Source organism: Ambystoma mexicanum, chromosome 10, assembly GCF_040938575.1.
Source record: "Ambystoma mexicanum isolate Mex_15411 chromosome 10, UKY_AmexF1_1, whole genome shotgun sequence".
In the NCBI taxonomy this organism is placed as follows: domain Eukaryota; kingdom Metazoa; phylum Chordata; class Amphibia; order Caudata; family Ambystomatidae; genus Ambystoma; species Ambystoma mexicanum.
The window spans coordinates 546893462-546905551 of record NC_090932.1 but is presented as its reverse complement, the minus strand read 5'-3'; the positions used below and the strand labels follow the sequence as shown (position 1 = coordinate 546905551).

The 12090-nt window shown below is 43.0% G+C and overlaps 1 protein-coding gene across 2 annotated transcripts in view; it reads right to left on the bottom strand.

The window, feature by feature from the left end:
• Nucleotides 1–12090, bottom strand: part of ATG4B (autophagy related 4B cysteine peptidase) — a 2287566-nt gene that overhangs the window by 1426097 nt on the left and 849379 nt on the right. The gene's annotated exons all lie outside the window — the stretch shown is intronic.

Here is a 12090-nt window from a genome sequence, read left to right as displayed (position 1 = left end):
CCTGACCTCTGCCTGGATGTTCGTGTAGAGTAGTTTTACCCATCCCAGGAAACCCTCCCCAAACCCCATGCGTCGCATGATTCCCAAAGGCTGTTCCACCGGATCGAGTCGAAGGCCTTTTCTAAATCAATTGCCAAGAGGGCTAGTGGTGTGTCAATGATAGGAGCGTGCTCTAGTGCCAGGTGAAGCCGACGCAGATTCATTCGAGTTGACTTGTGTGGCATAAAGCCACATTGGTCCGGGTGGATCAGGGTGTCAGCAACCGATTGCAGTCGGTTAACTAAGAGCTTGGCAAAGACTTTGGCTTCACCATTAATTAGCGAGCTCAGCCTATAAGAGGCGCATCTCTCCGGGGGTTTGTCAGGTTTAGGGATAACTACGATGGTAGCCTTGCACAGGTCTGGTGGGAGGGTGCCCTGTTCACGGGCACCCAACAACATTTTGTGGAGGGGGGGGCGCCATATTGTTCATGCCTAGTTTTTGCCAGTTTTCGGCCGGGAATCCGTTAGGGCCTGGTGTTTTCCCTGCCTGTAGTTGTGTTAGGGCTTCCACTATTTCCGCTTCAGAGAGGTCAGAGTCCATTCCACTCTCTGTTGTGCTGACAGAGCTGGGAGTGTTATATCGTCTAACACGGTTGGGTCCAGTGACAAGGTTGGGGCTTGATATAATGTGGCGTAGAATTGAGCGTAGACTTTCGCTATCTCGGCGTCTGACTGGCACCTCTCTCCCAGCGAGGTGACGATCTCCCGGACACAGCGTTGTCCCTCATCCCTCTTCTCCAGCCAAGCTAACATCTTGCCCGCTTTGTCCCCAAGCTCGTATATTCTCGATCTGGAGTTCCAATGGGCTTGTTTAGGGTTATCCAGCGTTAAGTTTCGGAGGCGCTCAGTGGCTCTTTTAAGGGACCCTTGAGTCTGAGGGGTTGGATCTAGAATGTATTTGTTCTCCCACTGGGTCATTTCCCTTTCTGCTTCTATTATCTATAGTCTTTCTTTCTTTTTGTTCGCTGCCCAGGAGATTATCTCTCCCTGCAGCACCGTTTTATAGGCCTCCCATATTGTTACCGGGTTGTTTACCCCAGTTTCGTTGATCTCAAAATATTCGTTGGATACTTCAGTAAGGCGATCCACCAGTTCGAGGAACCAGAGATAATTAGTCAATCTCCACATTCTAGGGGAGGTTATGCCATGCATCCGCAATTCCACCAAAAGAGGCAAATGGTCCGAGATTCCACAGGGAAGTAAGTCTGCAGACATTACCCTGTACAGGTCTATGTTTGGAAGGAAGAGGTAATCCAGCCTGGAAAGGGAGCCGTGGAACGAGTAACCCCTAGTTCCCGGGTGTAGTAAATCATTAATGATTAAAAAAAAAATGTTTTGCAAAATGACCAAACTTTTAATGACAAAATCATAATGAGGGCTTTAGACCTAACCTAGACCTCTTTACTCTAAATGTGTAGGATATTTAATGGTGATGAACACTACAACACAAAAACAGGAGAAAAAGTTCCACACCTTTATTTTTAATATGAAAAGGTTTCTAATGAAAATGGATGTGCAACCTGGCTGCACTATCCAAATGTGAACAAGAGCAGGAAAGAACAAAAGAGTAGTGCAGTGGCAGAATTCTCCAGTCTAAGAACCTGGTTTTGCCCTTCCTGTCAAGCGTCACAATATTGCTTTGTCTAAACAGGGTTTAAACAGAATTAATGCAATGATCTAATCTAAGAGCACTAGTCACAAATGTCCAATTGCAACCTACCAAAAGAAATTCAGTTCCGGGGTTACAAACCGTGGAACTAAGGAGCTCCCTCAAATTACTCACATTCACAGGTTGTTTATAGCGCTGCAGTATAATCTCTGGAATTCTCCTTGGTCGCTCCCTGGTTTCGAACATTCTCCTTTGTTTACACCTGGGTGCAAATATTGTAAAACTCTGGTTGCTGGTCACATTCGCAAGCTCCAGAAGTGTAGACATAACACAAAACCTACCAGGAAAGGCCTTGTGCCATAGGGAATATCCAATAATTAACCAGAAAGTATTTTGCCCTCCCTGCTAACGTGCTTGCCAGACGGAAGATCTTATAACTCAACAACCAAGGGATTCTTTCTGGGGAACTGAGCCCACCACAAGCTCTGGTTGATTCTGTTGTCGATGATACCTGGGTTGGGGCCCAATGCAGACTCTGTTGATGCTTCTTTTTCTTTAAGTCAAGTTGTTTCTGATTAGGGATATGCAAGAGGATTTCCAAGATACAAGGGGATTTTAGAAATGCTTGCCTGCTCTAAACTGTTCCCTAGTTGAGCCTGCTTGCAAGCATCATGCTCACCTCTCAAAGTATTATTGTGCATTGGTATTCATGCAGCCCCCCTTGGAAACCTACACAATGTTCCCCACAGCTGGGTATTGGCCATACTTCAGTTTTCTTTTACACACAAGATTGGGGAAGGCGAGGAGGTAGGATCCCCAATTGAATGGAGACAGCTAGTAGCCACCATGAAAGGCCCGCCTCAGTCCGACCAAAGTGATGCTGAGACAGACAACGAGGCGGTAAACCCGCCTGAAGGATCACAAGCTGATGACGGGGACAAATTGGCTCAAGTTGGGGTGGATGGGAGGGAGCGGGACTTAACGATACAGCTTGTAACATTATGATGCTGAACTGTAAATGGATGTCCCAAGTTTTGTAATGTTTGGTGTGCTGTTCTAAAATAATTTAAAAAAAAATTTTAAAAAAAGTTTGGGGAAGGCAGAGGAGCCCTGGGGGATCCCTCTGTCTCTAGGGTTCTAATCAATAGGCATGTAGCTTGTCCTTATCCCCCACCCGCTGAGCCTCCTGGTCCCCCTTCTTATGATGCTTAAGTGACGTTGTCACATGTCTGTGCTGAGTTACAGATTTGAGTGCATGTTTCTGTGGCAGAGTGAGGGGAAACTCAGTCCGTCTATCCCAACTCCACAACCAGCCCCCTCTTTTCGTACACATTGATTTGCGTTCCCAATTCCTTTTCCAGTCCACCCATACCAGGAAACTGCCTAGAATTCCTATGCAGGGCACAACCCCTGCCACTGATATAGCAAACCCTGCTTATTTGGCCAATCATGTTCATTTTGTGAGTTTTCCAAAGACAAAGGTAGAGTAATTGCTCTTCAAAAGGGTAAAACGCCCCACCCTTTTTACCCAGGGTAAAAATCCTGTATTGGTAACTGTATGACTTCAGCTATCATTTTACAACATTGCATAGAGGCAGGTCATAGTTGCAAATACAGCATTTGGAAGAAGTGGGGTCAAGAGTACCAGAGTAACTACTTTTATTAAGTTGTTCTCACTAAAATGTTCTTTCCCCTTTCTTACAATTTGTGGGACATACATTTTCTTAGATTCCCAGGAGAAGGTAGCAATAAAAGTACTGAACTAGCAGAAAAGATGTTTTCCCAAAGCCTTGCCAAATGGTACATGCCCTCTTCAGCATGTCATCAAAGCTTGGTGTTGACAGAATTCATATGGCGTGGTTGATATTATTTGAATTAAAGACCACCTCAAGGAGGCACATGGTGTTGTGATGGCATACTTGCATTGTATGACATGAGCATGCATAGCAAAAAGAGGCATTTTGCCATTTGGAGTAGAGTAGTATTCCAATATACAGGACACCATATAATGAGCAATCTCTGCTGCTTTGGACAGGGAGGAACTGCTCCAGTTCACATACAGTTATGTGAAATTCCTTTGTACACACCAAGAAAATGATTTGTGTTGGTGCGCCCAGCATCTAAAGAATGCACCCTCTACTGTGACGAATCGAGGGAATTCGTCCCTTCTCCCCAAGGGGGAGCACCTTCCTGTGTGGCAAGGGAGGGGAGCCCGCTCTGCAATACCCTCTCTAGAGGTAGAGGCAAGTGGGACCTCACCAGGAGAGACTCCCCCCTTAGGGGATAAGGACTCTTGTTCCTGTGAAATACTCCCAAAAGCTGTACACAAGCCTACCCGGGATGCTCCCAAATTACAGAAATCTTTTCACATCAAGACTGGGATGAAGAAACTCTGCAGAGAATAAAATGTCCCTTTAAATGAGAATAACCAATCTACTGAGACGAGTATGTTGATTAATGTAACCTCGATGAGCTGGAGGGAGAGAGAGAGACAGGAAGACGACAGAGTAGAGAGAGGAGATAGAGAGAGAAATGCACACATCTGTCCCAGAAGGCCCTTGAACCGTGCAAAACCTGCAGGAAGCAGGAACGAGAAAAACCAAGAGTAGAAAGTGGTCTGCCAGTGCTATGGAGAACATGAAGCTTGAGAATCCAGATGGGCCGAAGTCCGAGAACAGGTGGTGGCTAGACACGGAGCGGGACTTGTGGTGGAACGCTGCCCCAAGTAACTTCGCTGATACCACCGTGAGAGTGACGCCACAGGGTGTCCTGTCCCATTGCTCAGTACCATAGCAACGAGAAGAGACGAGAGACCAGAGAGAGCGAGAGAAAGAGAAAGGAGCGTGCAAAAGCAAGCACTGATGAAGGAGAGGCACAGGTGGACCAAACGAGAGGGATTCCGAGGGACCAGACTACGGAAGACGCACCCGGCAAAGACGAAGGGAACCGGAGAAAGTGGGGTCACGGGTGGCTGCAAGAAGGAAATCATTATACCGAAGAGCCAACTCGTCTCAGTGTTGGTTACAAAACAAAGCTAATCTTGAAACAATTAAATGTGATAATAACAAAGAACAGATTATTGAAAAGCTAAATAAAGAAAAAAGAATCTGCGATTCCCATACCATGGGTAAAGAGGTTAAGGTCCACTTAAACCTGATTAACTTAAAATGTGATACCACGAAAGAGCAAATTACAGAGAAACTAAATAAAGAGAAGAACCAGTGACGTACCCTGGGAAAAGGCAGAGGTAGTACAGCGGAAACAAGGTCAAGAAGACCACAATTAACTGCACTATAAACCAAGGGGGACAGAGGCCCAAACAGCACAATTATAGAGATATTCTAAAAAGTCACAAACAGTAGTGGAATACTTATAAGAGAGGTTATGTTATTTGGACTTGTACCACACATCGCTGCCTTTTTTGTAGTGGTCTACAGGCACTCGGGCGGATCTGAAAAGGAAGGGGGTTGGGAAGGTTAATGGAGTTAAGAGGGAAGAACGCAAGAGAGCTTTGATGTGCTGTTGGTAGCATCAGTTCAGAATAACTAGTCACTGTGTTCTGGTACGATTTGGTAGATTGGCAGTTGTGTGCTGCATGTGAATATTCCTGTGTGTGTTGAGTGTTGTGGAGAGATTGTAGAGTATTTGTAGTTCAGTGTTTCATGTCTGAGGTTTGTGCCAAGTCAGTTATGTAGTGTGGTAGGTGGATTAGAAAGTCATTAGTAGGGATGGTTGGGGATGCTTGGATTTGTTGCGATGGGTTGGCCCTTTCGCTTAGTCTAATTCCTGGTGTGTTCATGGTTGACATTTGAGCGGTCCAGTCGAGTGGTGTTCGCTTGCATTGTGCGGGGTGGATTAATTGTCACTCCAAAGTTTTCTTCAGCTTTGAGTGTTAATGAGTCATGTTTTTATTAATTTCCTGAACTTGAGGTGATCCTCTGTTCGAACTTCCTTCGGGAGCGAGTTTGAGAGTTTCACTGCTATGCTGGAAAATGCTGATCACCCAAATGTTTGTTTTGAGTGTTTGTGTTCACGGCAGAAGTCGACGTTTGATATTAGTGTTGGTTTGCAGATGGTGATTTTCTCCTTTATGCATTCTTCTCCTTGGCTGTGGATCACTTTGTGTGAATTGCAGAGTGTTTTGAAGAAGATTCATTTATTTTTTTTAACTGGCAGCCAGTGCAACTTTCTCAGTGCTGGTGTGATGTGTTCTCTTCTTGTGAGTTTGAGTACTCTAGCAGCTGTGTTCTGTATTCGTTGCAGCTTCCTTAATAGGAATTCCGGCATTCCGATGTAGACGTTGTTGGCGTAGTCTATTCTGGGCATGACAAGGGAGATGATTGAGAGCGTTCTGTGTGTGAAGGAGAAGGGAAGTATTTTCTTTATCGTGTGTAGGTGGAAGAAGCATTTCTTAACTAGTGTGTTTAGTTGTGGTTCTAGTGTTAGCTCGTCGTCCATTAGGATTCCAAGATTTTGTATCAACTTGGACGATTCAGGCAAGTTGCCTAGTTCTGCAGGCCATGGAATGTGCCGATTGTTTGCCAGGTCATTTGGTGTAATCATGATTTTGGTTTTGTCCGGGTTGAGTTTCAGGCAATTGTTGCTCATCCATTGCTTTGGTTCAATGATGCAGTTGGTTAGAGTTGGGTTTTTCTCTTCATTGGCATTGATTTTATAGATGATTTGGGTGTTGTAGCAGGTAAGGCCATGGTTTTTGATGAGGATGATCAGCGGAGTCATGTAGAGGTTAGAGTAACATTGAAAGCGAAGAGCCCTGTGGGACTCCCCATGTGGTTTTCTGAGGTGCTAGATCCCTAAAGGAACTTCCTAAAGAAGAGGGAGAATATAATATCTCCTTTGAAGAGCTACAGAGATTGATCAGAGAAGTCAGAAGAGGCAACCTAAGACTCATATACTAATTGACAGACTGACACTCGAGGTTTCCTAAGTAGAAGGGAGATATTCTCAGAGCCTAAGTTAGTTATATAAAGTGGTAGGGTCAGTGAGGGTAGTTTGGACGGCAGACTTCTTTATTTGGACTTCCACGGCAGACTGACAAGCACCTTAGTAGGATAGGTAGGGATCACCCATAGTGATAGGGAAAGTTACGCCTTATAATTCTTACTTCAATAAACCATGCTGAAAAAAGGCATCTAAGAGTCTGTGTCCTTCTGGCTTGCCACAATATCTGGACCGGGAAAAAGTCAGCTACACAATTTATTTGTTCAAGTGTAAAGAATGCAACATCTTGTAACAAAAGAGGAATGTTTTCTGAGCAGCACATTGTCCCAGTGAAACAGTGGATCTCATTCTGATGGGAAGTAATCCACATGCAAGTGGATGAGCAGTAGTGCTTCCTGTTATCTGCCACTTGCTGAGACATATTGATTAGTGATTTAATACATGCAGATTCTCTCGAATTTCAGGATCCTCCAAACACACATGCAGGGAACCTGTGATCATTTCCACTTTATCATGGCTACATTACAACAGTGGCTGTTGCAAATGAGCGTTTCATTCTTAACATTTCTTATAGATGTTCAGTAGGAAAAGAACTAGACAATACTACAAAATCGAGAAAATAAAGTTTGTGATATACCATTGCAGTTTGCACATTATCCAACCATAGTAATGCTCAGTGTCTAAAGTGAATGAACAACATATCCAGAAATTCACAGCCAGTCCCTTAACTTCCCACTTTCTAGCCCCTGCACTCTCATTCATAATTTCTATACATTCAACTGGAAACTACCTGCATCTACTATACCCATAAAAAACTCCTTCACCAAATCAGATGGATAACTGAATATATCCACAATTATGTGGCATACTGAACATTGTTCATATCACACAAACAATCCCTACTTTGGGGATATCCAAATATTCCATAGCATTACGGTTTTACATTAAACTAATAATAACCTCAGACCTTAACACTGTATATCGTGTGCACTTTTTTCTAACTGACAGTTCCAACAGACACAGTTTAATATTAGATACTAGCACCCAGCACAAGAAACCGGACAATTCATTTAACATCTTCACCAAATATGGACAATCAAGGCACATTTCTTCAAAGGTACTCTTCCTTTTCTCACCTTCCCCCAGGGGCTTACTGTCTCTAGAGGCCTGGTTCTCTCTAGGCTGGACTACTGCAACAGCCTCTTTCAAAATCTGCCTGCCTCTACTCTTTGCCCTCTGCAACTCATCCAGAACAGAACCGCAAGACTTATCCTTGGCCTCAAGCACAGGGACCGCATCTCTTCGGCAACAAAATCCCTCCACTGGCTCCCTGTGGTTGCAAGGTTCAAGATCAAGACCCTCTGCATCGTCCACAAGGGTTTTTGGGGCCTGGGACCTATCTGCAACAATGCCTTCCTAAATACTGTCCTTCCCAAGCCCTCCGCTCATCTACCTCCAACCTTCTGCGAGTCAGCCGGTTCTCCAAGCAGAGATTTGGAGGGAGATCTTTATCCTCAGGAGGGGCCTCCCTCTGGAATAGCCTCCCTGCCACCCTCCGTCTTGAGCCTGATCTCCTTAAGTTCCGGCAACTCCTTCAGACATTCTATTTCTCCTCTGCCTTCTCTCTCCCTCTACCCTACAAACATCTCTCCTCTGCTCTATCCATCACTCTATATCTCTCTGCCTCCTTTCCACACAGCTTGCTGACTGGCCGCCAGGTGTACCTCAGTCTCACAGGTCCCTGGCACCCTCGCCAGTCCTCTTGCAATTGCCTCCAGGCCTGCACTTGCCTTATTACTACTGCTTTAGGTCAAGGACCCATGTGAGTGGCATCTCTCAGCACTTAACGCAGTTTTGGATTGACGGGGTGCACTTGCACTGCCCCCCCTGCACTATCCCTCCCCCTGCACTTGTTTCCCCCCCCCTCCTGTACCGTCTGTGCACTTGCACGATCTGAATGTACCATGCCTTGAAGATCGTCATCTATCTTTCCTGTCACCCCTCCTTGCATGCTGGTGCCTCAATGAACTTGGAAAAACGGCAGCATCGTTGTCGGACCCATTTGCTGTTATCTACACGGTTACTTTGTATTATATGCACATACTCTGCCTGTGCAGACTTGTATTGTTCAGAAATGCAAGGGCTCTGAATGACTGTTCTTTTTCCCCTTGTCCCACCCTCATTGATCACTTTGAAACACTTGCCCTGTGTAGGCGCTTTACAAATAAACATTACCATACTAAGGATGTGTGCTGTTTCACCCAACAGGCTCTTCATGAAAATCAGTTTCACAATATTAACGTTACCATTATGCTTGTGTTTTTGGTTCCCAAAAATAAATTTTATTTGACATGACCCTGCTTTTTCCTTTTTTGCCAATCACACATTTTTTGTCAGTATGTGATAAGGAAATTCAAAAATAGTAGAAACTGAGCAGGCTTCATCCAGTTACCCCTCCCCATTCCCTGATACTTCCATGCAAACTCCCACAGAGCTCTCCACTTCTCTGTTTACTGAATTCTCCACTGTGTATCCTCAAACGTGTCACCTGTACAGCACCTAATACTAGAGAAGTTGAGATGGGGACACTCTGCAACCTTTTTTTGGCTGACATCCCGCCCCAGCCCCTTTTCCTTCCGTCCATTTAATGTTGGTGTTATGCCTGTGAGGAAACACGATTCCTGCTCTTCCGGAAAGCTGCCCAACCGATTCTCCTCTCAGACCCAAAATAGCAAACTGTGAAATGTATGACCAGCTCCTAGATTGAATATTTCAGTATTCTTGAGAACACATCTCCATCAGGTAGACCTGACCAATTGTGCCATTGTCCTGTACACTGTTTATGTAAAAGGCTGTGATAAATTCACCACTAATTTTCACTCCAACTGGTCCCCATTTGCAGTTCAAACGTGCCAGGACTACTACTGGTTTTCACAAGTCTGAGTTTCTGAAATATGTCTTTTGTTGATTCTTTAGGAATTGTACTCCCCGATTCATTTGAGAAATGATGACAATAGGGTATTACCACTGTAGACCTTGTGGCCAATATTTGCACAAGGACAAGGATGTACCCAGGGTGTAGATTTAAAGATGGTAACCTTAATTTGGTTACTTCTAATAACCAAAAATAATGTCTTTGTAGACCATGGATCCCTTTTTATGGCTACATAGAATTCTATCAATGATTGTGAACTGGAGCCTTACATATGGGTTCCATCATCTTCCAAAAGAGCAAATTCAATGGCGGCTAATCCCACCAGTGTTCATTAGTGCCGTTTGCTATAGCTAATAGCCTTAAAATTAATTCTAAAAAACTAAAGTTGTATAACGGACAAATACAAACAAACTGGAAAGTTGGTACAAATGTTTTAGAGAGAATTGATAGTGTTGTATATTTGGGGTTTCCCATTTTTAGTAAACAGCACAAACATTTGGTTAAGAAGTGGTTAACCTCTAGAGGGGTGGCATTCGGAAACCAGCTTTTAGGGATTGATTTTAAGTATGGCAGATATTTGCTTCTACCATGTGTGAAGTTTAATGAGGGGAAAATTGTCTCAAAACTTCTATATGGCATTGAAATTTCGCCATTTTAGGTGCTTAATCTTTTACCAGCTATAGAGGGGAATATGTGGAAAAGGGTTTTACAGGTTCCCAGCAGTGTTCCTCTAGCTGCAATAAGGCACAAGTTAGGTATTTACTCTTAGAAGTCACGCTTTGTGGAAGCATTTGTCCCTCTATTACAAAATGTTAAGCTAGGAAACATCATGCTTATACACAGATCTGAAAGTAACAATTAATGACGGGGATGACACACATTTATGTGCTTTTTCAGAATTTTGGGCGCAACCGCTATGGGATTTGGGCCTTTCTACTAAGGATTTGGTCAAAAATCCAACTAAGGTCAAACTCACTTTCTTTAGAGGGGATTGGGCCCTAACAATTCAATTATTTCACTCCTATGATACATTGATTTTTAACTTTCCGGCGTGAAGGCCCCTTATTTAACAATCTATCCCCCATTGGTCTGCTAGGCGTTTGTTTGCAAGATTTAGATGGAACTTTATTTTAACTAGGGGGTTTCAGAAACGTTATGGTATGATTTGTAAATACTCGCTCAAAGTCGTTTCTGTAACTCACTTAGTACTGTGGAAACTCTTGACCATCTACTGATTGCTTGTCCAGAACCTAAAGCCAGGTGCGAACTGCACTTTAGATGTTTTTTATTTTTGCTGATCTCGAGTACTCACGATACATTCTGGCAGTATTGTTTAGCGGGTCACACCACGCTTGGGCTGTTACAGGCTTTATTTCTTCATTGAATTTAGAGTGATATGATTTACATTTAGTCTACTTTGATTATGTTTTATGCTACCTTTTTATCCTCGGACATCCTACAGATGAGTGCGATTAATTTTATTTTTATGATGAATGATGACATTATGTTAATGTTAACTTTTTTATTATGTCAATTGTTCTTAATGCTTTAATGTTTTATGATTTAATGTTTTAATGCTTATTGCTATATTGTTAATGAAATGCTGTGTTTTGTCAAAGGTTTCTTTTTTTACCGAAATGACGAGAACAAAAAAAAATGTGTCACAGACTTTATTTGCATTTTTTTATTTGAATGATTATACCTACAGTAGGTATTTTGTCCAGAGAGTGCATTTACTGTGAGAACTAGAGACTGCTCAGATTTGTTCCTACAGGAATATGCGCAACGGGCACCCAAAGCAATGTTTTGCTCTTACTGTTTTCTAAGACATGCTCCAGCGGGTTGCTTAATGGCACAGGATAACTCGGGGGCAGCGCGTTTGTCTTGGAAGCAAGACAACGCAGCACAACACAGTTTCGAATCCCGATCCCATGCTTAGTAACAACTCGCTGGTATTAAGCGTGTTATAAAAGAACAATAAAAAATAATGTCCCTAGGTTAAATCACAACCGTACATCTTTTCTATACCAAGTAAACAGCAAATCACTCAATCAGTGCCATCTTACACGTTTCGGTATTAGCTATATACTGTTCACTGAATCATCAGATTTGAAAAGGTTTTCCTGGTGAATATGCAACAAGAGACAACCGAAAAAGATAATAGAGTACTTGCAAAAATTCTGCAATAAAAAAATGCATCACAATACTGAGGAATGTAATTTTAGTGATATAAAATGAGAAGTGTTACATATTTGATATTAATTTAATTCAAATCGTACTTCGGTAACAAAGAAATAAAATACACATTTTCCTTGTATATATGCAAGGCAATGCAATACTGTTCCATTATGACATGTCTTGCTGCAGTCTAATTTATTGAATCTGTGACCTCATTGTTCTTTCAATTGAAATCTTGTGATCAAGAAGTTGAGCGCAGTCCAGCATCCAAACTCACTAAAGTAGCAGTGCCCATGTGCTATAATTCCCACATCACTTTCCAGTAAAAATAGTCCAAATTTCAGAAACAAAATCTAGTTAACATT